General features: G+C 40.4%; 2 long non-coding RNA genes across 2 annotated transcripts in view; one reads left to right on the forward strand and one right to left on the reverse strand.

Annotated features, from left to right (window-relative positions):
* The window catches only part of LOC141110620 (uncharacterized), a 69,195-nt gene that overhangs the window by 14,841 nt on the left and 27,096 nt on the right, over positions 1-27,258 (forward strand). The gene's annotated exons all lie outside the window — the stretch shown is intronic.
* Positions 2,827-10,173, reverse strand: LOC141110619 (uncharacterized). Its single transcript, XR_012236306.1, has 2 exons — positions 9,133-10,173; positions 2,827-6,194 (listed from the first exon to the last, which is right to left on the reverse strand). It is a non-coding gene; the product is annotated as an uncharacterized lncRNA (long non-coding RNA).

Genomic DNA, 27,258 nt, shown 5'->3' on the forward strand with positions numbered 1-27,258 from the left:
GGCATACGTAACAGGTGACCCCGCCCCCTCTGACTTCACGGGGAATGCCACAGGGAAGTCCCTGTTAAGTCCCCGTGCGTCAGAGGGGGGCGGGGTCACCGGGTGGCCCCGCCCCCCGTTATTTAAGAACCGTCAGAAGAGGAGAAGCGTCACACAGCGGGAGCCTCCCTCCATGCCATCATGGATGCGGAGCGGCCCGAAAAGAAGATGAAGACAAGATGACGAGAAGAAGATGAAGAGAAAAAGATGAAGAAAAAGATGAAGAGAGAAGCATCACACAGCGGGAGCCTCCCTCCATGCCATCATGGATGCGGAGCGGCCCGAGGAGAAGAAGATAAAAAAAACGCCGCGGAGGAGATGCCGGACGAGAACACCGGAGGAAGAACTTAGAAGAACCAGAAGAAGAAGAAGGAGGAAGAAACCGAAGGAAGATAGAAGAAAGAAGATAGAAGAAAGAAGAAGCATTTAAATAAAGGAATTGTCAAAAACTGTCTCTTGTCATTTTTAACATTTTTGACAGTTTTTTTGTGAAATGGTAGGGGTACTTTTGTACCCCCTTACCATTTCACACGGGGGGGGGCCGGGATCTGGGGGTCCCCTTGTTAAAGGGGGTTTCCAGATTCCGATAAGCCCCCCGCACGCAGACCCCAACAACCACCGGGCAAGGGTTGTGGGGATGAGGCCCTTGTCCCCATCAACATGGGGACAAGGTTTTTTGGGGGGCTACCCCAAAGCACCCTCCCAATGTTGAGGGCATGTGGCCTGGTACGGTTCAGGAGGGGGGGCACTCTCTCATCGTTCAGGAGGGGGGGCGCTCTCTCGTCCCCCCCTCTTTTCCTGCAGCCTGCCAGGTTGCGTGCTCGGATAAGGGTCTGGTATGGATTTTTGGGGGGACCCACACCATTTTTTTAAAATTTTGGAGTGGGGTTCCCCTTAAAATCCATACCAGACCTGAAGGGTCTGGTATATATTTTGAGGGGGACCCCACGCCATTTTTTTTTTATTTTGGCCGGGGTTCCCCTTAATATCCATACCAGACATGAAAGGTCCGGTATGGAATTTAGGGGGACCCCCCACGTCATTTTTTTTTTTAATTTTGGTTCGGGGTTCACCTGTGGGGAATTCCCATGCCGTTTTTATCAATGAACTTTTATGTGTATTGTCGGACCGGCAATTCATTAATAGCCGCGAGTAGTTTTAAATTACTTTTTTTCCTTTGAAATGTCATTTTGCTGTCAGACTGTTCTAAACACAGGAAACACGGGCCCCTTTACAGGCATACTATAGACACCCCCCAGGTACGAAATTTAAAGGGATATTACACTTTTATTGTTTCACTTTAAGCACTATTAAAATCACTGCTCCCGAAAAAAGGGCCGTTTTTGACATTTTTTTTGCATTGATCCATGTCCTCTGGGGCAGGACCCGGGTCCCCAAACACTTTTTATGACAATAACTTGCATATAAGTCTTTAAAATTAGCACTTTTGATTATTCATGTTCGTGTCCCATAGACTTTAACGGTGTACGCATGTTTAAACAAATTTTTTGCCTGTTCGCAAGTTCTGGTGCGAACCGAACAGGGGGGTGTTCGGCTCATCCCTAGTCGGCATCCTCATTGCACCCCAGGCACCATGTCACCATCCTGTATTCAGTGGGAGACATTCAGGAGATCAGATCCACGGGGGCCATTGAGAGTCAAGCTGTCACTTGTAAACAGAGAAGAAGGACTTCTCTGTTTACAAGTGATAGTGGTGAGCAGGGAGCAGAGGGCCTGAGCAAGAGGTGGTGGAACTGAGTTCCACCAAGTTCCAGCTGAAAAAAAAGCCCTATACTTAGGGCACTTTGCACATAGGAGCGCGACACCACTAACAGTGCCTTGAAAAAGTATTCATACTACTTGACATTTTCCACATTTTGTCATGTTACAACCAAAAATATAAATGTATTTAATTGGGATTTTATCAGATAGACCAACACAAAGTGACACATAATTGTGAAGTGGAAGGAAAATGATAAATGGTTTTTAAAAATGTTTACAAATACATATGTGAAAAGTGTGGCAAGCATTTGTATTCAGCCCCTCTGAGTCAATACTTTGTAGAAACACCTTTCTCCCTTTCTTTGCAATTACAGCTGCAAGTCATTTTGGGGATGTCTCTACCAGCTTTGCACATCTAGAGAGTGACATTTTGTCCATTCTTCTTTGCAAAATAGCTCAAGCTCTGTCAGATTGGATGGAGAGCGTCTGTGAACAGCAAATTTTCAAGTCTTGCCTCAGCTTCCTGTTAATTCACAAACTGAAGCATAGTATACAGTTAATTATGCTTCAGTTATGAATGAGCACATTGAGTGAGGGTTTTTATCTTAGAAAGGAAGGGGCTGGTAAATGACATACTGATTAGCCCCTTCCCCCACTCTTCATCCTCAAACATCCTGCAACACGGAGGGGAAGCATGGGCATTAGGGTAAATCGGCAAAGCACAGAGTGATTAGGGTGTGCCCAGGCACACCTGGAATGCCCCCTGCACATGTCCATTGTAGCTCTGGCTGTATGTTTAAGGTCATTGTCCTGCTGGAAGGTGAACCTCTGCCCCAGTCTCAAGTCTTTTGCAGACTCTAACAAGTTATCTTCTAAGATTGCCTTGTATTTGGTTCCATCCATCTTCTCATCAACTCTGGCCAGTTTCCCCTGTCCCTGCTAAAGAAAAGCATCCCTACAACATGATGCTGCCACTGAAATAAATGGCTTAATATTGTATAAAAAGCCTTCAATAATGATGATTCTCGTGGGACGAATTTTGGAATTATTTCTGCTTGAGTCAGCTTAAATCAAAACTGTGTGTTTTATTGTACACACATAAACTTGGAAAATACTTACAAAAATAGTACATTTATATTCAGAATTAGTGTTGTTTCATATATGCAAAAAATGTTCAAATATAGTTCATTTGTTTCAAAGATCTGAAAAAGTCTTTAGACATGTGCTTCCTTTGTGTTACTTCATTTAAGATGGCCGATTAACCTCTTGTGTCCTGGCTTGGAAGAGATGTATGTAAAGAATAGATGTGTCTGGCTTGGAGGCAGGAAATGTAACAGCGATGTGTCTTGGAAGCAGGATGTGTGTGTAAAGAGAGCTGTGTGTGTAGAGAGTGAGCCCGAAGACTGGATTCCTTGTGTCTATATGAACTCAGTCTTTCAAATTCGCGCCCAAACACAAATCCCTCCCATACACTCCCTTTTTCTCCACCTTCTAACAGAGAGCAACATCTGTTTTTCACTTTAACCAAACCTTTTAAACATGAAACCAGATATATGTGAGAGGCTTTCAGCAGACCTCTTAAAACATAAACGCATAAATCAAACAGAGTATCGGTTACATAGGAAAATTCAACCAAAACATATATTATTTACAAAATCCATCAAATTCTGACAGGGTCTTGACCTGCATTTTCAGTCAATGAATGGCCATTTGGGTATCACTAGCTCAAAGTCCTGTCATTCAAACACATATGGAAAATGCATATTCTTTTCAATAAAGCCAATTAAAATTTAGATATTAAGAATATAACATTCCTCTCTGAAATATGAATAACAATCATATTTCCAAAGTTTAAATTCATTCATAGCATTCATGTCCCATTCATACTGACTTTGATCCAATAACTCCAAATGTATTTCCATCACCAACCAAATTTGCAATACCAAAACCCATCTTTCTCTTAAGCTTATTTTGCAATAAATTATCTCCCTTCTTGATTTCATTTCTAATTCGATAATATATTTTTTTCATTCTAAACATCAAACATAACTGGAATATAATGAATAACATAATAATAATAAAAAGAATAACTATAGGATGTGATAAAATATTTCCTGCTGCTGAGGTTATTGAAGTTTTTCCCCAAATTGATACACTATTACTAAATTTTTTTCCACCAATTACTTCCTGAAAATTCTGACCATTGATGAGATATTTCTTGCAAATTACCTTGTTCATGTTTAAACAATATTTCTGCATTCTGAAGTTCCTTAGCCAAAGCTATCAATAAACCTTTATCCTTCTGAATTACATTTGCCCATTCTTCCCAAGGAAATTCATCTATCTGAGATATATTATATTGTGTGGGAAGAGCACTTATATTTTTCATAAGCATGTTTGTTATATTTGTTCTAAACCCATTAATACTTATTGCTACAATGTCTCCTTCTATACAATACAAGCCTTGATTTAGGTTTTCTGTATTTGTACAAGAAGAGAAAAAAGTTTTAACCCTTTCTGTATCTGACATGATCTGGAAACAAACCTTCTTTTTATCTACACGAGTAATTAATTCAGAAATTGTTTCAACTTTTTCTATTCTTGCTGAACATAATGTATGATTATGATAACAAGAATGAAAAATACTTTTATCTTGATTAGGTAAACAGATAACTTTAGACTGAAATTGTAAACATGATGACAAATCTAATTGTTCTAATTCAGAATTTTCATTGTTAAATGCAAAATCTGTATACTGTAATTTATAATACAATAATTGTGTATTGCTGACGGGTAATCCCAAGACAGTGATTGGAACCAAAATTTGTTCTTGTCCTGCTATTGGAATCATAGAAGAACTATAACAAACATCCTGTTTACATCCTATCCATTTATTTACCCATAAATCTGTATGATTTATAGCATATACATATTCTCTGGGTAAATTCTGTAAAATGCCAAGAGGGGTTATTCCACTCTGAAATGCTTGTGCAATAATTTTAAAATTAGTGGAATATTCAGTCTGGATCTCTAAACATGCTCTGGCAATATGAGAATGTTGTTCACTTAACATTAAATCAAGAGTAATATTTTGAAGATGTAAAATAGATGGACCCATTATATTAGCTGTTTTAATAACCATATTTTCTAAAATTTCATTTAAATTTCTCTGTATTTTAATCTCGTTACTACCCACTAAACCAGCTGTCTCAAGATCAGACTTTAAAGTATTAATTTCCATACTATTAGTAATACTCCCAATTGTGCCAATCCCTCCTAAAATACCTTCAACAATACCACGCTTATTTCTGTTATGATTTCTATTATTAATTCCAAACCATCTTTCAATACCCAATTCCATATTAACCAAATGTCCTTGACATTGTGGAAACCTTGTAGAAATTTTCCATTCTGAAACATTAAAGTTCCACAATATAATGACAAAATTTCCCTCTCTCAAAAGAGTTCTGGATTGGAAATGGTTAATCTGAAATGGATTTGCTGAGACACTTTTCTTACCAACACATGGAGTTTTCCTAGGAGACCTTACAACAACACTTCCCTTCGCACATTTCATTGGATAATTTACTATTGATATGCAACATTCATATATACTAGTATCATTCAAAGATACTCTCATTTGTTGATAAACAAATGTATTATTGATCCAATTCACACTATCATAAATTCCTTTATGAATTATCATAGTAGAACAGTGAAGAAAACTTCCCAAAAATTCATCGTTCCTTTTCCAAATTACCAATGAATCTTGAGGTACATATATATTTTTGTTTAACATATCAAATGCAAACTATCATTATCTTCCAAAATGTTTAAAGATTGTTACTTTTTACAAATATTGACCAAAAACTCCTTCCCAAAATATTACATTCAAAAGTTCCGGGTTCTGTTGTTTAACCTATAAGATCCCAGCATTTTAACAAAATTTGTTTTGGATTCTATTTTAACGTTGACTTCGATATTATTGCTATGAATTAAATATAATTCCATACAGCAATCATATCCCTGTCCTACAAATACATATCCATACAATTCTTCAGCTGTAATAATATCAACATATCTAGAATTATATTCTGTTATTTGTATTAAGATCAATATCTTTATCACTCTTGTCCTCTGTATTAATATCAATGTCTTTATCACTTTTATCTATATTGATATCAGTGTCTAGATCTCTTTTGTCTCTCAATAATGTAATGACTTTGTTGTGTAATTCTTCAATCCTGTTAACCTCTGCATAGCTGGAACAGTTTGTGATATATTTTACCACAGATAAAATTGTCACTAGGGAAAAGATGAATCCTGTGATGATGATAAATCTTCTCTCTTTAACACTTTCTTTTGTTGAACTGTCATCTTTCTTCTTTTTTGGAATCCATGATTCCTCCAGGTTAATGAAATATAATTCATTCCTAGGAAAAATAAAAGCAGCATCATTTATCTCAGAATATTACATTTGTTATACCCACATTTTTATTTATACATGCTTTTTCACTAAATTGAGAAATCCTTGAACTAATACCATTGTCCCTTGAACATCCAAGATGTCAAATGGACCTTCCCAATTACTTTGCCATGGTCCACTTCTCCTGAACCTTTAGTTCCGCTAATTTTTGATTTAAATAAATCTTTCCATTCCTAATTATCAATCTTGATAAACCGTTTATCTTGAATAAAAGATAATTTTGGTTTTAATAATAAAATAACAAAATGTTACAAGAATCAGATATGTGTGTGTGTGAATGTAACAACAGTTTTCATGCTGTATATGTGTCTTGTGTATACTGGAGTGAATGTCTATTGCAACATCTGCTGAAATGCATGTCTGCCAAAAAACTCTGTTACAGGCATTCTACTCCTAAAAAAACAAACCCCCTCCTTTCTTATTCAGAAAGGTTCTTTTTTGTCTTGTAGTCCCACAGATGCAGGCTCTCAATGAGTAGTCCCCCCCTCCTTTTTAAAAAGGATGGTGTCAGTTCACTCTCAAATTCCTAAGGATGGGGCTATGTGCTCTGTGAGTAACCATTTAACTTATACAAGTTTCTTTAAACTTCTAAAACAAATACTACATATCAGTATATATACAAATTGTCTTTTAATAATCTCCTAAACAAGGAATATTGTAAAGTAAGGAAATTATGATCTTTTAACTCAAACTTAAAAATGTGTGGAGGGACCATTTTTTCATACAAGTAACTGCATGTAACACAATTCTGTTCAAATTGTCCTGTATCATCTATAACCAATACACTCTTATGCAAAAGGAGCACAAAATACCAAAAAGAAATATCATTTTCTGAATGACATTCAATACCTTTAAATAACATACTAATATCCCTACTCAAATCACAAGCATTGCAGTAAAATACACTTCAGAGACACAATAACAATCTTTGCTGTGTACTACCAACAATAGTTCATTGTGAAACAAGTGACAAAGTAAATTCTTCCTGTCATTAAATCAAATGAAGAATACTTTGTAACTGACAAAACTGTACCTGCAAACTGTGAATGATATGATACATGAAATCTCTGTCCTATTCCCAAGATTTTACACATTACCTGCATGATTTTACCTATAAAATGGAATCCTCTGTCACTACTGAGGTTTGCTAGTATACCCCAAACTAGAAAAACATGATTAATCCATCCATATCCTGTCAGTAATTAAAATATCTTTGTACACAGATTAGACAATATTTAATTACTCTGTCTACTGTCTTTTCCCATTTGTCCCAATAGAATTTCTCTTTAAGAATTTCAAGCAATTTTTGCTTACCAAAGTGAACTAAACTGTCATAGTTAAATTTAGTGAATTCCACCTGTAGGTGTTGTGGTACATTAAAATATAGAAAATCCATCTAAGTCATGATATTAGATCCTGTTATCATTAACAAAAATATAGATCTAATAACAACCGATGAGGAATAAAAGATTGATTTATCACCTTTTAAACCTCTGAAAACGAAAGAAAATCTTATATTTGTTTTTTCCACAACATAATTTTGACCATATTCAGGTTAAAATCACTAATTCTCCATACAAATCTGCATCCTTTGCTAATTGAGTACAAAGCTGTTAATTACCCCCTTATCAGATGAACTAAACCTCTCAATGTTCCATCTGAACAAAAAATGAAAAATTAAAATCATAATAATCATAACTGGGGAAAAATTAATAAAAAATTAATAATCCAAAGGATTATCCTTGAAAGTACTAAAAATATATCAGATAAAAACCAAATCTCTGAACCTCAAATCATAACCTTACTATCCATAGCAAAGAATCAATAACCAAATCTCTGAACCTCAAATCATAACCTTATTATCCATAGCAAAGAATCAATAACCAGAAAATCCTTACCATCCATGCAGTTCATTTAAGGACTGCTAACATTGTTTTTCACAGTGTTATATGATACATAGTGATACCTTTCCTGTCTTAATGGACTGTTTGCAGTTTGCAATCTTTGCATTTGGGTCTTAAAAGGAAAATTAGTTTGATTATTATGGCCTCTATACCTCAAATTACTACACCAGCGCACAGAATACACTTCATAGCGCCTTGGCATCGTTTTCGGATAATACAACCTCTTTTGTATATCATTATTATTGGCCATCACACAAAACCTAGCTATGTGACCCTCTCTTTTGCAAACTAAACATTTAAGAGTTGGTTTTTTTGCATATACCTTTCTTTGAGTATATGGCGATGAAAATTTACATTTCTGTTGAATATTACTATTATTCGAATCAACAGACTTCACGCTTTCATTGTCTGAGGAAACATTAACCTCCTCAAATGACCCCACTGTGTCAACTCCAGAATCAGCATCATTATCCCTCGCCTCTGACTTTGTCACGTGTTCATAAGCTAAACACTGAGCATGTGCAGAAGACTGAGCTTGCAATAATTGCGTTTAAAGCAAACATATAACATTCTCTTGTTCAATTTCTTTCTGAGTTAAAAAAGCAATACAACTTTCTTTTTCTTTAACCGATTCCAATAATGCATTCATTTTATGTTCTAATGCATCTTTTTCAATCATTAATTGCTCAATATGTAAATTCTCCTGTGTTTGTGCAATTTCTGTTACACTTTGACTTTGTTTTCCTGGCATATCAAAAACCATTGCATTGAAGACTGTAACTAATTTCAACACATTGCTTAATTTTCTCTTAGATTTAGCTAATGAAAATCTAGTTTTATCAATTTCTTTATTTGCCTGTAGGCATTGATGATACATTGATTGCCATAACTTAGTGTCTGAAATATAGCTGGCTAAACCTTCAAATTCTAAATTACTTTCGTCAGCTAACACATTTATAAATTCCATATTTTGGTACACACCGAATATAAAACTTTTCCGTTTTCCGCTGGACTCTAATTAAACCGTCTGTCAAGACTTCTGATCCAAAATACTCTGGTCTTCACACAATCATCAAAAACATCAATCTGGCGTTTCTTCTAGGTTCTTTCAATAATTGCAAAGTTTTCACCTGTTCATCACATTTCTCCTCTGAACAACGGAAGAAGAACGTGGCACAAAAACTTCTGACGATTGAAACTGGCTGGCGTCCGCCAATGAAATAAATGGCTTAATATTGTATAAAAAGTCTTCAATAATGATGATTCTCGTGAGACGAATTTTGGAATTATTTCTGCTTGAGTCAGCTTAAATCAAAACCGTGTGTTTTATTGTACACACATAAACTTGGAAAATACTTACAAAAATAGTACATTTATATTCAGAATTAGTGTTGTTTCATATATGCAAAAAATGTTCAAATATAGTTCATTTGTTTCAAAGATCTGAAAAAGTCTTTAGACATGTGCTTCCTTTGTGTTACTTCATTTAAGATGGCCGATTAACCTCTTGTGTCCTGGCTTGGAAGAGATGTATGTAAAGAATAGATGTGTCTGGCTTGGAGGCAGGAAATGTAACAGCGATGTGTCTTGGAAGCAGGATGTGTGTGTAAAGAGAGCTGTGTGTGTAGAGAGTGAGCCCGAAGACTGGATTCCTTGTGTCTATATGAACTCAGTCTTTCAAATTCGCGCCCAAACACAAATCCCTCCCATACACTCCCTTTTTCTCCACCTTCTAACAGAGAGCAACATCTGTTTTTCACTTTAACCAAACCTTTTAAACATGAAACCAGATATATGTGAGAGGCTTTCAGCAGACCTCTTAAAACATAAACGCATAAATCAAACAGAGTATCGGTTACATAGGAAAATTCAACCAAAACATATATTATTTACAAAATCCATCAAATTCTGACAGGGTCTTGACCTGCATTTTCAGTCAATGAATGGCCATTTGGGTATCACTAGCTCAAAGTCCTGTCATTCAAACACATATGGAAAATGCATATTCTTTTCAATAAAGCCAATTAAAATTTAGATATTAAGAATATAACAGCCACCACCCAGGACTGTTTTTAAGACAGGGCAAAAGGGGCAGCTGCCCTTGGCCACATCATTGTTGCGGGGCCCAAAGCAGCTGCCTTATACTTGCCAACTATCCCAGTTTCAGTTCCCTTACCCCTTGAAGTTTTAGTCCTGTGCTTGGTCCTGGAATCTCAGTGTAAAGTTCTGTTGCTGCTGCCCAGCTCTGCCCTATTGCCATATATAGATGACTCACCTGTAGACCCTGTGTTTACATGTAAATAACCTGCATTGATATGTAAATAGAGGCGCATTAAAATGTAAATAGTCAAGGACCGCGGCATTGATATGTAAATAGAGGCGCATTCATATGTATATCATGTCCCCCTGAGGTCATACCTCCCATCACTTCTGCTGAATGCTGTCCACTGGGGAGGTAAAGGAGCATGCTTGAAAGTCCTGCCTACCACTATAGTCATTAAGCCTACCATCAGCGTGTTCTGCAAAGGTAAGCCAATGGCACTGCTGTGTATCTGCTAAAGGGCAACATGTTTCTGTGTTTCTAAATCTTCCTATTACGTTGGGGCTTGGTGTACAATCCTTTTATTCACACTAGTGGCCAGTGTAAATCCCTCTTTACATTGGTGGTTACTTTGAATGCTCCTATTACATTAGTGGTCAGTGTAAATCCCCATTACATTGGTAGCCAGTGTAGAAACTCCGCTTTATATTGGTAATCGTTAAAAAAATCCAAACTTGCATTTGTGATCTGTTTCGAATTCTCCCTGACATTGGTGGTCCATGTAGAAGCCCCCTTTAAATTGGTGGTAATTGTAAGTTCCCTTTACATTGGTGGCCAGAGTAGAAATCCCCCCTTATTGGCTGTTGATGTAAAATCCCCCATTACATTGGTTGTCAGTGTAAATTCTTCATAACATTGGTGATCAGTGTACATTTCCCTTTACATTGGTGGTAAGTGCAGAATTGTCCTTACACTGGTGGTCATTGTAAAGCCCCCTTTACATTGGTGCTCAGTGTGGATCCCCCTAACATTGGTGGTCGGTGTAGATGTGTCACCTTACATTGGTGATTTGTACAAATCTCCTTGACAATGGTTGTCAGTGTAAATTCCCCCTTACATGAAGGTCATTGTATATTCCCCCTTACACTGGTGGCTGGTGTAAATGCTCTTATTACATTGGTGTCAGTGTAGAAATCCACTTTTCTATTGTTGGGTGGCGTAAAATCCCCCGTTACATGGTGGTCAGTGCAAATCCCCCCCTCACATTGGTGGTCATTATAAATTCCCCATTACATTGGTAGAATCCCCCACTATACTTGCCAAAGATTTCCAGCTTTGCTCTACATGATTCGGAATTTGCCACAGTTTACTGACTCCTAACTAATCCCATCCCCCCACCACTGCCACTGATCCTATCAACACTCCAGCATTGCCACTGATCACCCCCCCTCCCAGCATTGCCACTGATCCCAGGAGTCCTAGGATTCCTAGGAGTTTTCTGTCTATTGATGGGTCCCCTCACCTCCCCAGTGCATGGTGTGCAGGCAGTGAGGAGATGATGTGCTGTAACCTTTAGCAACCAATCAGTGAGCAGTAATGCTGTGCACTAACCTCTTGCAACCAATCATTGAGTGGTAAGGATATGAAATAACCTCTAGGAACCAATCAGTGAGAAGCAATCATGTGCAGTAACCTCTAGAAACCAATTTGTGAGTGGTATAGATGTCCAGTAACCTTTAGCAATCAATCAGTGAGCAGTATTGATGTACAGTAATCTCTAGCAACCAATCAACAAGCAGAAGTCATGTGTTGTAACCTCTAGAATAGGGATGAGCCCGATGTTCGAGTCGAACGTAAGTTCGACTTGAACATCGGGTGTTCGCCTGTTCACCGAATAGCGAACAATTTGGGGTGTTTGCGGCAAATTAGAAAGCCATGGAACACCCTTTAAAAGTCTATGGGAGAAATCAAAAGTGCACATTTTTAAGGCTTATATGCATGGTATTGTCATAAAAAGTGTTTAGGGACCTGGGTCCTGCCCCAGGGGACATATATCAATGCAAAAAAAAGTTTTAAAAACGGCCCTTTTTTCGAGAGCAGTGATTTTAATAATGCTTAAAGTGAAACAATAAAAGTGAAATATTCCTGTAAATTTCGTACCTGGGGGGTGTCTATAGTATGCCTGTAAAGTGGAGCATGTTTCCCATGTTTACAACAGTCCCTGCACAAAATGACATTTCTAAAGGAAAAAAAGTCATTTAAAGTCGGCTATAATGAATTGTCGGTTCCAGCAATACACATAAAAGTCATCGAAAAAAACTGCATGGGATTCCCCCACAGTCCATTACCAGGCCCTTTGGGTCTGGTATGAATATTAAGGGGAACCCTGAACCAAAATTAAAAAAAAAAAAATTAACATAACCAGATGGCCCTACCCCCTCTGACGCTACGAGGAAGCCATAGGGAAGTCCTGTGCTGTGTGTCAGAGGGGGGCGGGGTCACCCAGGAACACCAGGGTGTGGTCCCGTCCTCAGTTATAAAAGAACTGTCAAAGCAAAGACGCATCATACAGCGGGAGTCTCCCATGGAGGCGGGTCGGTCTCATTTTTTTTCTTTTTCGGTCCGTTGGCAGAGCAAGAGAAGAAGAAAAAGACTTTGTGGGGCATTTTTATTTTTTATTTTTTAATTAAGGAATTGTCCCAAGTCGTGTCATGTCATTTTGACCATTTTCACACTTTTTTTGTGAAATGGTAGGGGTACATTTGTACCCCAATACCATTTCACACGGGGGAGGCTGGGATCTGGGGGTCCCCTTGTTAAAGGGGGCTTCCAGATTCCGATAAGCCACCCACCAGCACACCCCCACAACCACCGGGCAAGGGTTGTGGGGATGAGGCCCTTGTCCCCATCAACATGGGGACACGGTGCTTTGGGGGCCTACCCCAAAGCACTCTCCCCATGTTGAGGGCATGTGACCTGGTACGGGTCAGGAGGGGGGGCACGCTCTCATCCCCCCTCTTTTCCTGTGGCCTGCCAGGTTGCATCCTCGGATAAGGGTCTGGTATGGATTTTTGGGGGGACCCCCATGCCATTTTTAAATACATTTTGGTTCGGGGTTCCCCTTAATATTCATACCAGACCCAAAGGGCCTGGTAATGGACTGTGGAATCCCATGTCGTTTTCTTCAAGGACTTTTATGTGTATTGCCAGGACCAACAATTCATTATAGCCACGAGTACTTTTAAATTACTTTTTTAACTTTAGAAACGTAATTTTGTGCAGGAACTGTTGTAAACACGGGAAATATGCGCCACTTTACAGGCATACTATAGACACCCCCCAGGTATGAAATTTAAAGGAATATTTCACTTTAAGCATTATTAAAATCACTGCTCCTGAAAAAACGGCCGTTTTTAAAACTTTTTTTGCATTGATACATGTCCCCTGGGGCAGGACCCAGGTCCCCAAACACTTTTTATGACAATAACTTGCATATAAGCCTTTAAAATTAGCACTTTTGATTATTCATGTTCGTGTCCCATAGACTTTAACGGTGTTTGCGTGTTCGAACAATTTTTTTGCCTGTTCGCAAGTTCTGGTGCGAACCGAACAGGGGGGTGTTCGGCTCATTCCTAGTCGGCATCCTCATTGCACTCCGGGCACCTGCATCTCCCTTGTCCCCATCCTGTACTCAGTGGGAGACATTCAGGAGATCAGATCTGCCTGTTCGCATGTTCTGCTGCGAACCGAACCGGGGGGGTGTTTGGCTCATCCCTACTCTAGAAAAGAAACAGTGAGTTATAATGTGTGCTGTAACCTCTACCAGCCAGTCATTGAGAAGTAATGATACACTGTAACCTCTGGCAACCAATCTCAATCGCTGCCTGATTTGATTCAGTAAACTGATTTTGAACTAGCTGCTATTTATTGTATGTCTCAGAGCAGGTGGATAGCAAAATTGCATGGAAGAGGGGGCCCAAGAAAATGTTTGCCGAGGGTCCAGTCAATAATTAAGACGGCCCTGCCACCACTATGTTTCACTGTGGGAATGGTGTGTTCAGGGTGATGTGCAGTGTTAGTTTTCCGATACACATAGCGTTTTGCTTTTAGACCAAAAAGTTCAATTTTGGTCTCATCTGCCCAGAGTACCTTCTGTACGTTTGCTGTGTCCCCCACATGGCTTCTCGCAAACTGTAAATGGGACTTCTTATGGCTTTCTTTCAACAATGGCTTTCTTTTTGTCACTCTTCCATAAGGGCCAGATTTGTGGAGAGCACGACTAATAGTTGTCCTGTGGACAGATTTTCCCATCTGGGCTGTGGATCTTTGCAACTCCTCCAGAGTTACCATGGGCCTCTTGGCTGCTTCTCTGATTAATGCTCTCCCTGTCCGGACTGTCAGTTTAGGTGGACGGCCATGTCTTGGTAGGTTTGCAGTTGTGCCATAATCTTTCCATTTTCGGATGATGGATTGAACAGTACTCTGTGAGATGTTCAAGGCTTGGGATATTTTTTTAATAAGCTAACCCTGCTTTAAACTTTTCCACAACTTTATCTGGTGTCTGTCTGGTGTGTTCCTTGGCCTTCATGATGCTGTTTGTCCACTAAGATTTCTAACAAACCACTGAGGGCTTCACAGAACAGCTGTATTTATACTGAGATTAAATGACACACAGTTGGACTCTATTTACTAATTTGGTGACTTATGAAGGCAATTGTTTCCACTAGATTTTAGTTAGGGGTGTCAGAGTAAAGGGGGCTAAATACGAATGCACACCACACAACACTTTTCAGATATTTATTTGTAAAAGATTTTGAAAACCGTTTATAATTTTCCTTTCACTTCACAATTATGTGCCACTTTGTGTTGATCTATCACATAAAATTCCAATAAAATACATTTAATTTTTTGGTTGAAACATGACAAAATGGGGTATGAATACTTTTTCAAGGCACGGTAATGCCGCTCACACATGATCGCACATTCCGACAACAAAATCCATGTTTTTCTCTGACGGATGACGGCTCAAACTTGTCTTGCATACACACAAATGTTGTCGGAAAATTCCGAACGTCAAGAACGCGGTGACGTAAACACGTACGACGAGCCGAGAAAAATGAAGTTCAATAGCCAGTGCGGCTCTTCTGCTTGATTCTGAGCATGTGTAGAACTTTGTGCATCGGAATTGTGTACACACGATCGGCACTTCCGACAACAAATTTTGTTGTCGGAAAATTTGAGATCCAGATCTCAAATTTTGTTTGTCGGAAATTCCGACGGAAAATGTCCGATGGAGCCTACACACGGTCGGAATTTCCCACAACAAGCTCCCATCGAACATTTCCCGTTGGAAGGTCCGACCGTGTGTACGTGGCATAATAGTATCTATTGTTGCAGTTCTTTTGATGACCTCCCAGACTGGGATCCCTTTTCGAGAACCTTTTCGATAAGCACTATTCAATGTATTTTATGTGAGTTGCCAATTGTCTTTTTTTAATAAATGTTTAAACATCTATTTCAATAAACACAGGGGCCAAATATCGGGTGGCATGGGCTGGTTTAATAGAAAACCGGTCCAACAGAAACCGGCTGTTTGGTCTGCCGATCGGCACCTGACCAGTGCACTGACCCCCCTGTTTTGGCAGGGGGGGCGTCTCCCTGTCAGAACACAATAGCTCAGCTAAGGAGATTTATGTACTAACATCGGATAGTTAATACAGCAACTCATCCCAAGCACTTCCGTTTTTTTTCGTTCAGCCTGCTGTGTTGAAGGAAAAAAACTATTAATGTGTACCAGGCTTAACCATTTGCCTATTGGGCACTTTTACCCCTTCTTGTCTGGGCCAAGTTTCAGCTTTCAGCGCTGTCGTACTTTGAATGACAATTGTGCGGCCATTCAACACTGTACCCAAACAACATTTTTATCATTTTTTTTTCACACAAATAGAGCTTTCTTTTAGTGGTATTCAATCACCATTGGGTTTTTTTAAAGTGTAAGTAAACCCCCCTATCATTTTCAGCCAAGGAAGCCGCCATCTTTGCCTCTGTTTAATCTACCACTGCCATAGTGCTGCACATGTGATCCATTATGACACCAGCCATTGGATGGTTTTACAGTTTGGTTGAGAGCACAACCAATGGGAGTGTTACATTTCCGGCACATGCCGGGCATTAAACTGTTTCATGGATGAGTTTACTTCCGCTTTAAGCTTTGCTAAATAAATGAAAAAAGACAGAAATTAAAAATTTTTCTCCTTCACTGATGTGCGCTGATGAGGCTGCACTGATGGGCACTGATAGGCTGCACTGATCAGGCAGCACTGATGGGCATTAATGGACACTGATAGGCTGCACTGGTAGGTTGCACTGGTAGGCGGCACTAATGGGTGACACTGATGAGGAGGCATTGATGGGCACTGATTGGTAGCACTGGTGGGCACTGTTGGGACTGCGCTGATAATCAGGACACTGATAATCAGTGCCCTGATTCCCAGTGTAGATGTTCCTTTTCACAGAAGTCGGTTATCAGTAGGGATGGGCCGAATGGACCCATGTTCAGTTCGCACCAGAACTTTCTGCGAAAGTTCCGACCTGAATAACGAACCCCATTAAAGTCAATGGGACCCGAACGTCAAAAATCAAAACTGCCCATTTTGAAGGATTATATGCAAGTAATTAGGCATACATTGGTTAAAGGGGTCCGAGTCCTGCCCTGGGGGACATGTGTCAATAACAAAAAAAAGTTTGTGAAAAACGTCATTTTCACAGTGATTTTTTGATTTTTAAAGTGAAAGCATAAAAATGAAAAATTCCTTCCAGTATAGTGCCTGGGGGGGTCCCCTTAGTATACCTGTAAACTGGCAGATCTGTACCATGATCTGTACCATGTCTAGAATCTGCTGCAGCAATAATTGCATTTATAAAGCCAAAAAAAATGAAATTTTACCTGCAAGCTGCCTTTATTTTGCTCAGCGACAGCTGGGGAGCCAGTGTGTATGATGAGGCTACAATGTAGTGCACAGGGATCAAGATTAGAGATTTTTTGGATACATTCTGGTGTCACTTTGACTTTGGATAGAAGTAACGAGTGCATATAAATTGGTCTTTGGGTGTCAGTGGTGCCTTCCCATCGTAACCCTATAGAGGTACTCTTGATGAAAGAAAGAATTGGCCTTGCTGTAATAAATTGCAATGATATGCACCTGTCAAACAGGTATTGAAAAATGGGTCCCACCGTAACCCTATAGAGCAGGGGTCTCAAACTGGCGGCCCTCTAGATGTTGCAAAACTACAAGTCCCATGACGCATTGTAACGCTGACAGTGACAAGCACGACTCCCACACGCAGAGGCATGATGGGACTTGTAGTTTTGCAACAGCTGGAGGGCCACCAGTTTGAGACCCCTGCTATAGAGGTACTCTTGATGAAAGCAAGAATTGAAAAATTGGTCTTTCGGTGGTAACCACTTCCGGACCGCCCACCGTCGTTTTAAGTCGGCTGTTTGAAGAGGAATATCGTTGTTATGGCAGCAGCAAGTTGCCATAACTCCGGTATCCTCTTCTTCAGTGAGCGGTCCGGTTTAAGATAAAAGCGGTTTCTGCGGCAGATTCTTCCTGTGGCCTGACATGGAGACAAGTGAGGGGGAAGATGGCCCCCACCCGTCTCCATATCATTTGCGGGGCGGAAGCAACGTCAAAACGTCACTTCCGCCCATAGCTCTTAAAGGGTCATTTTTTTTTTTCATTTTTATAAATGACAACTTATTTGTTTATTTTTTTTTATATTGCATTTTGACCACAGATCTCATATTTAAGAGGTCCTGTCATGCTTTTTTTCTATTTTTTTCTATTACATAGAAAAAATAGGCCAATTGCTGCCTCCTTCACGTTACTCCTCTTCCTGACACTGTTTTGTGGAAGGCGGAGGGAAGGGACCTGGGTATCAGGCAGGCTACTTGGCCCGGCCACCTCCTGGCTGCCACTTACCCCCGCCACCTCCTGGCTGAGACTGTCCTGTGTATGAAAAAGGGACATCATTTTAGTTTTTGGTTCTTCAATCACACACAATTTTCAGCTCATGTCTATGGCAAATTGAATGTTAATAAATAGAAAAGACTATCATTCTGACCCCAGCATTTTTCATTCTTGTCACAATCATTTGTGGCCACTACTGTCTATTGATATGTAAAACACTTTGTGAAATCAGTTATCAAAACTAACATATATTTAACATCATTAATTTGACAACCAGAAATATTTAGAAGAATGCTATACCTGGCTCAAGCTGGGCTCCTCTACATGTTGCTGGCTGGAAGGCCCAGGTAGGGCGCCTGAAGCCTCAGCTGGGTTGGGGAGGAAGTGTGAAATGAAGACTGGAGAGTGCTGGCCTGGGTTTAGTCTGGCCTGCCGGAAAATGCAGTCTGTCATAGTACCACAGCCTGGGTACATAAATGTCATCTGCTGCAGCTCCTGATCTCTTGAAATCCTGGACCTTCTTGTGCTCCCTAAGATAAGTGCTCCTCAGGCCATCAATTAGGGCCTTCAAATAGGGGATGTCTGCCGTGGGGATCACCGGCTTCACAAATTCCACCAATTGATCCAGCGCTGCCTTCCTCTTTGTTTGATTCTTATAATCGGGGTGGTTTACCTGCCACAGACAGGGTAGCTTCCTGAACATATCAATGAATATTGGCATAAAGTCACGATCATTGACTAGATCCATTTTCTCTGCAAGACACAACACAAGACAAACTCTAATGTCAGGCTAAACTCTCCTAATCTTGTCCCAATATAGGCCTCAATTTATAAGCAGTGTAGGCCCAAGTTAAAATGGTACCTTCGACGATCGGCGCTTCCGATACTCCTTCCTCCGCTCACAGATTGTACGTACGACGCAGGCGTGTTACGCTTTATATACACTGTGCATGCGTGAAACTCTGCCCGCCCCTGACGTTCTTTCTAGTCTATTCCCCGCCCCTTCTCTTTCGGCGCAGTGGGGGAGAGCACATGGTGGAGAGACAACAGGTGCGTGATAATTCCAGCAACGAGGAGGAGGAGAAAAGCCCGGAGCCAGAGACGTCACGATCCCGGAGGAGATTTAAGGTCTCAAATATGGCTTTTGTAGAGATGGTGGAGATGGTGGACATATTGAAAAGGGCCGACTATGACAGGAAGTATAGACATTACCCCAACCCAAATGTCAGAAAGGCCAAGATCATGGCTAAAGTTGTGAAGAGTCTGCACAGGAATTTTGGTGTACGACAATCCAGGAATCAACTGAGGAAACGGTGGTCGGACCTCAAATTAAGGGAGCACGATCAGTATAGAAGGATCAGGAGAGTGCTGCAAAAAAGTAAGTAGTTGTCCTGTGTTCCTATTCTTTATTTTCATTACCTTCGTGCTGCTCCATGTGCTTTTCTTTACTGTTGTACAGTTTAAAATGGCAACTTTCATGTCCATGGGCACATTAATCGTTCGTAGGAAACATTGTTAGTTTGGCCACTAAAATACGATGTTTTGGCCAGATGCAGTTCAATTCCCGTTTTCTGGCCTACTTCTATTAAAAAAGTTTATTGTCTAGATGGGTTTGTAACTAGAATGAAATGCAAACTAGATTCTGTGTAAGGAGAGGACACTCAGCAGCACAGGTAAGTATTCAAGATTTACAAAGGACAAAAAAAATTCTTCAGCTTGGAACTCTGCCAAAACAGGACAATCGTACCCCACTTCCAAGCAATGTTTCATACTCCTATTTCTGCCATCAAATATCTGTGTGCTAAGTATACCTATTTTTGTTCACATAGGGGAGAAAAGACTTGGAGGACACCACTCATCAGAGGAGACCAGGGACCTCCCACCTCAGGAAGAAGGGGAAATCCCCCAAACCCAACCAGAGGAGGAGGAGGGAAACGTTGTAGAAATTGTCACCACAACAGGTGAGTGTCTGGGACCACAGCCTCAGGTAAGAGATGGAGGCCTGCATATTTATAATACATGTTTTTTTTTTTTTGTTTTTTTTTGTAGGTGATCGGGATGTTGTGGAAGAGGAATGTCATTTCACCAGTGAAAGTGCCCAGATCCTAATCAGGGAGATAATGGGGTGTAATCGAGATTTAGAAAACATAAAGCAAAACATCAATGATGTTCAAAACAAAATGAAGAATATCATTGATGTTTTAGGGAGACTCTAAAACACCCAGAAATCCCTAAATTCCTTTTGTTTTTTTTTCTTTATGACTACATTTTTTTACGTATGTTAAAAGCCAAATTTAAAAGATGCACACAGTGTGTCAACATGTGCTATGTGCCATCACGGGAGATCAATGTATGCGTTTTGTGGGTGCAACCCCTTCCTCGATAATAAAGTAGCTGAGAGGAAGGGGTTGCACCCACAAAACACGTCCATTGATCCCCCATGATGGCAGCTAGCACATGTTGACATTAGGCAATTTGTGTGCATCTTCTAAATTTGGCTTTTACAGAGGTGACTTCACCCCATCTGCTGAACGCAATATCAAACCCAGTTTGTACATACTCATGTCTGATATTGCCTTCACTTTATAAAAGTTGTGTATTTTTTTATGGTTTTAACCACTTCAATACCGGCCTATAGACATATGACGTCCTGGGATGGGATCTCCCATCCTGGGTGGACGTCATATGACGGCCTCGGGTTCCCGGCTGCCTAGGGGGCGCGCGCGCGCGCTGTGTCGCTCGGGACCCGGTGCGTGTGCCCGGCGGCCGCGATTGCCCGTTAACCGGGCCGGACCGTGGATCTGTGTGTGTAAACACACAGATCCATAGCCTGTCAGGTGAGAGGAGAGCGATCTGTGTTCCCAGAACGGAGGAACACTGATCGGTCTCCTCCCCTTGTGCGTCCCCTCCCCCTACAGTTAGAAGCATTCCCTAGGAAACACAATTAACCCCTCCCCGCCCCCTAGTGGTTAACCCCTTCACTGCCTGTCACATTTACACAGTAATCAATGCAATTTTATAGCATTGATCGCTGTATAAATGTGAATGGTCCCAAAAATGTGTCAAAAGTGTCCGATGTGTCCGCCATAATGTCGCAGTCACGAAAAAAAATCGCGATCGCCGCTATTACTAGTAAAAAAAATAAATAAATATTTTTTTTTTAAAAAATGCCATAAATCTATCCCGTATTTTGTAGACGCTATAACTTTTGCGCAAACCAATCAATATACGCTTATTGCAATTTTTTTTACCAAAAATATGTAGAAGAATACGTATCGGCCGAAACTGAGGAAAAAATTTGTTTTTTTTTTAAAAATTGGGATATTTATTATAGCAAAAAGTAAAAAATATTGTGTTTTTTTCAAAATTGTCGCTCTTCTTTTGTTTATAGAGCAAAAAATAAAAACCGCAGAGGTGATTTGTGGGGAAAGTGCGACAGCGCTGAAAACTAAAAATTGGTCTGGGAAGGGGGTGAAAATGCCCTGTATTGAACCGGTTAAACATGCCTGTTTTACCTTAAAAAGCGATTTCTATTTAATGTGACCTAAAAAAATGTTATACAGCAAACATGTTGGTTTGTTCAAAAACCCTTTTATAAACGCACATGTGATTGTGCTTTGATTAAAAAGATTGATAATCAACAATGTGTGGCTTCTTCTTTCAATGCTGAAAAGCATTTTTGGAGTAAAGTTGGTGTTTTCAGTGACAATGGGGGTTATTTACAAAAGGCAAATCCACTTTGCACTACAAGTGCAGTTTCAGTGCAGTCTCAAGTGCAAAGTGTATTTACCTTTAGTAAATAACACCCAACAGTGCTTTCTAATTTTACACAATCATGCCATTTTCATGATAATGCATTACATACATTAACCACAAAAACAAGGTGTGTGTATAGCAGACCCACAACATAATAATAATAGTTAGCCGAAGACGAGATTGTCACCTCATGTGTCAAGAAATTTCGTTTGCACTGTTGAAGAAAAAGGCCAAAAAAATATAGCATTAATAAAAGATAACCGAGGAGACAGCTAAAAGAAAGCCAAGCAGTAAATCAAAGCAAATATTTGTTCAGTTTCAAATATATTTTTATTCAAAAAATGTCTCAGACATTGTCTGGCATATCGATGGCCCCCCCTACCCGCAAAGTATTCCATGTTTCTTATACGGACCTCGCGGGCACTCTGGGGGGCAAGCCAGGACGGCCAGTTTCAAGCGCCGTCAGGGTTGGTTCAATCTGAATTCCGGCCTCAGGCCCAACTGAGGCAGCATAGTTGAAAGAATTTCTCCTTAAAAAGTTGTGGAGAACACAGCAAGACAGGATGATGTGATCGGGTTTATATTCCACCATGTGTATCGGTGTAAGAAATAGGCGGAACCAGCTGGCCATTATTCCAAACGTATTCTCCACCACTCTTCTGGCTCTGGCCAGCCAGTAATTAACCGTTTGCCGCCCGCAGGCTGTCATATGACGGCCAGGCTGCGTGGCTCTCCTGCTGGGAGGACGTCATATGATGCCCTCGCCTTCCCTGCCCACCAGGGGGCGCGAGCCGCAGGAGGCAATCGTGCGCGCCCGCCGTGTCACTGGGCACCTGATGCGCGTGCCCGGCACCCTCGATTGCCAATGGATCCATAGGCTTCATACTTTGCATCCTAATGGGCTCAACATTGAGCTAGATCTGAATTGTTTCCTATCCAATTGGTAATTTTATAATTGGTTTTAATATATCTATCTCATATGGTTATATTTTGATATTTTAGACATCTGTTTTTATACTGTTGATTGGAGTATATTCTAGATTGGGAGGTAGTAGGGAGGAGGTTATACCTATCCCCTCCCATATGTTGTTGCGTTTTCATGTAATGTAGCATTTAAGTTAATACATTTACTGTTTAAGGTAGAATTTGAATGGATTTATTTTTTTCATTTTATTTTTACTTTTATTTTTATTTTCATTTATTTTATTTTTTATTATTTATTTTTTAATTTTAATTTTAATTTTTATTTTATATTTTATATTTTATTTTTTATTTTTTATTTTATATTTTATATTTTATTTTTTATTTTGTATTTTATCTTATTTTTCTTCTTTTTTATTTTTACTTTTTATTATTTATATTTATTTTTTTATTTTATTTTTATTTTATTTTTAATTTTATTTAAACTATTTTCATTTATATTTTTTATTTTTTATTATTATAATTTTTTTATTTTTTATTTTTATTTTTATTAATTCTCATCTTCTTTTACTTTCGTATTTGGTAATAGATTTTGCCAATACTCCTATCCAAATAATACGTTTATTGTTTATCCAATTACACAAACTATATTAATGATGTGAGATATATTTTATCTATGTGAGACTTAGGTGTCTACATATTTTAAGTCTTTATGTATACCAATTGTATGCTGTTTACTTTTTACAATAAAGTTTTTGGTGTTGCAACAGGATATGATGAATCAGGACAAATGGTGGTGTTTGTTTCCCACTAGCCTTGATTGGCTGTCACTTTTTTCATACACCTTATATATTCCAACATCCGTGGGTTGGATGTTAAGTCCTTTGATGACGCCCTGGGGAAGGGGCGAAACGCGTCGATGAAACATCCGGCTCACGTCTAACCAGTGACGCTTCTTCCTGTTTCCGTGGAATGCACGCTGCAAGCGGCGATCGCTGACGTTTTATGACATGCCTGATTGCAACCGTGGATTCTGTGAGTAGCGCTTTGATGCGCAAGTGACTTTTTAGCTCCGCAATACTTCACCATATTGCCTTTCTCTTTGTTTTTAGGGGTCGACATCTGCAAGTATATGACCTATCTGTTATGAACATCAGCCATTTCATATCTGTATCTACATCAGAGGCATCACTTTATAACATCCATGGTGATTGACTGACAGCACAGGGTGAAGAGCTGCTGTTTGCTTTCCAGTGAGGCTGTTGTTAAGAGCCCTGTGTAGTAGCCCAGCTGATGGTATTTATTTAGGATTATTTATCAGCACTTATTATTCTAACTTTGTTAGTACACAATATACATCTCACTTCTTTACCAGCAATTGGGTAGCACAGATTGCGTATCTATTGAAATGTGCACTTTATATATGTGGTATATTGGCAAGTAGCAGCTGATTTGTGTATTGCACGCACTGTATATCAATATTCACTACCTATGTTATTGATGGATTTATGTGTAGCAATATTGCACAGAGCACTTTATATATAGTATATCTATGGTGTGGTTATATATTTTCTACCATGTGTTTTGCTTTATATTTTTCAAGTATTAGTACTTTTTTACAGCAGCGGTAATATATTTATCATTTGGTTCATTGTCGCTAGCGCTGCTTGATTCACACATTTTCTGCATGCAGGTATCCTGCCTGCTGATATAAGGGGTCAGCAAAGCCAACAAACGGTAAAAAGCGGGGTCCGTCATCCTGAGAAAGTTCCTGAAATCATCAAGATTATTCTCACGGATCTCACGGAGCAAAGGCATGTGACAGAATTGGTCACGCTGAAGCAACCAATTCTTGGTCCATGAACTCCTCTTCGCCCTGTTCATGGACTGGGCTTGTGTCAAAGTAAGAACCCCAACACCAAGCCCCCGCACAGCACGAACTCTACAATGAGTATGTACACGCAACATGGCTTCAAAACGGTCGGCTGGTCAGAACGTAGTAACAGAAAGCACTGAAGAACAGCAAGGCCTGTGAAGAGTGACCTGAAAATCAGTAACGAGCGGACAAGAACACACTGAATAAACCAATGGGAACTCACTGCACACACTGAAGACCAGATATAAACCCACAAGCACAAACTGTACAGCAGAAAAACGATCTGAAAACCACAAGTCTGAAAAAGCGCGACTCACGAAACTTTTACTAACACGAGATTAGCAAAAGGAGCCCAAAGGGTGGCGTGCTTGGTATTGAACTGTCCTTTTATAGTCTAGTCGTACGTGGTGTACGTCACCGCGTTCTTGACGTTCGGAAACTCCGACAACTTTGTGCGACCGTGTGTATGCAAGACAAGTTTGAGCCAACATCCGTCGGAAAAAATCAGATGGATTTTGTTGTCGGAATATCCGATAAATGTCCGATCGTGTGTACAGGGCATTACTCTGAGAATAGCCCTTTGAACGCTTAGGAGTACCTGATGTTCATAGGACAATTCTGCAGAGGAGGGCATGGAGGTGGCGGAGGAGGAGGAGGGGGGTAGAGCTCACAGGTCTGGCATCATCACCACCAGCTGTATGGAGACGTGGGGGCATAACAAGCTGCAGCACTGAGCCCTGTCCTGCATCCTTTTGAGTTGCAAGCAGCAGTACCTAGTGTTCTGTGAACAAAATATATCATCCCTGCCCATGCTTGCTGGACCACGTGTCAGCAGTAAGATGGATTTTATGGCTGACTGCCTTGCCCATCGATGCCAGAACATTCCCTTCCACGTGATGGTAGAGAGATGGAATGGCCTTACGTGAAAAGTAGTAGCGACTGGGAACCTGCCATTGTGGTACAGCACATTGTGCGAATTCACAGTAGGGAGCAGAATCCACCAGGCTGAAAGGCAAAAGTTGGAGAGCCAACAGCTTTGACAAGCTTGCATTCAGGGAGGCAGGGACTGTATTTTTTTTTCCGCTGCGGCAGATGGGGCAGAGAAATTAGCCGACTACAGTCTACAGCTGGTGGTGTGCTGCTGGCAGATGTGCTGCTAGGACCTGGGAAACCCTGTGCTATACCATCATCTCTGTCAGTGGAGGCTGCTGAAAGGTAATGAAAGGGGCAGACTGAAGTGGGTAAGGAGGAGGAGGAGGGACAGATTTGTGCCCCTTTTGTGTGGCTTTTAGGTGTTCTTGCCAACGGGGTGAGTGGTTGGACAATAAATGCCTTGTTAGGCATGTGATACCCAAATGGTTGGTGTTTTTGCCAGGTTTGATGTGCCTGAGACACAGTTTGCAGATAGCAACAGTGCAATCTGGGCAGATGTGCTGAAAAAGGCCCAGACAGCTGAGCTTTGGGGAGTGGGCTGGGCGATAACAGCTGCAGAATGTGATGGAATAGGGTGGCTACTCTCTACTCTTTCTTGATGTCGGCCTTCTTGGGGCTGTGCAGCCTCACCTTCAGTTACCTCCTCTGCTCTATCTGGCACCAAGTTGCATCAGTGACCTTATCATCATCATCTCCATCTCCTCCATCTTCATCATTACCACTGGAGACAACTTGGCAATTAACTGCGGCTTGGGGAACATGAATTCCAATTTTTCTACCAGTGTTCCTCCCTCTCTCTAGGCTCATGTTCCTGTCGTCCTCAACCTCAGAATCAACATCTGAATCCAGTAATGGCTGGGCATCATCAAGGAGCAAGTGGCTGACGCTGTGGTCAAATAACTCAATTCACTCCTCAATGGCAGATGTTGGGGCTATGGCAGGAAGAGATGTGGACAAGGAGGCAGGTTTATCCACTCTGGCAACTGCAGGGGACAGCACACTTGTCTCTGCTTGCGTGACAGAGGATGAGGAAGATGAGGAATGTTTAGTAAGCCAGTCTGCCACCTCGTCTGCATGCTGTGGCTGGATGGCACAGGCAAATTCACTAAACAGAGGAAATGATGCCCTGCCTGATGACTGACCACCATGTCCACCTTTGCCTGTGGACACATTTGTTGCTGGCCCCCTTACAGTGCCATGGGAACATCTGCCTCTCCTTGTTGTCCTCCCAGACATTATTGGGAGGGAGGAGGCGGTGCTTATAAGCAAATGTAAAGAAGAAGTTGAAATCTGTACGTAGATGCACTTTAATCAAGGTAAAAAGGTGTTTGGTGCACTTTAATTTGAGTACTCGCACTATACAGACACACTCCATGGATACACTATAATATACTGCAAAAAATGTGCCAAACATACAGTGGCGCACAGAACTATATGGCGTTAAACTGGTAGTAATGCACACAAAACTATATGGCGTTAAACAGGCAGTAACGCACACATAAGTAAATGGCGTTAATATGGCAGTAAAGCACAAAACGATATGGCGTTAAACTGGCAGTAAGGCACGCAAAGCTATATGGAGTTAAATTGTCAGTAACGCACACAAA

The sequence above is a fragment of the Aquarana catesbeiana genome, linkage group LG10 (assembly GCF_042186555.1).
Source record: "Aquarana catesbeiana isolate 2022-GZ linkage group LG10, ASM4218655v1, whole genome shotgun sequence".
In the NCBI taxonomy this organism is placed as follows: Eukaryota; Metazoa; Chordata; class Amphibia; order Anura; family Ranidae; genus Aquarana; species Aquarana catesbeiana.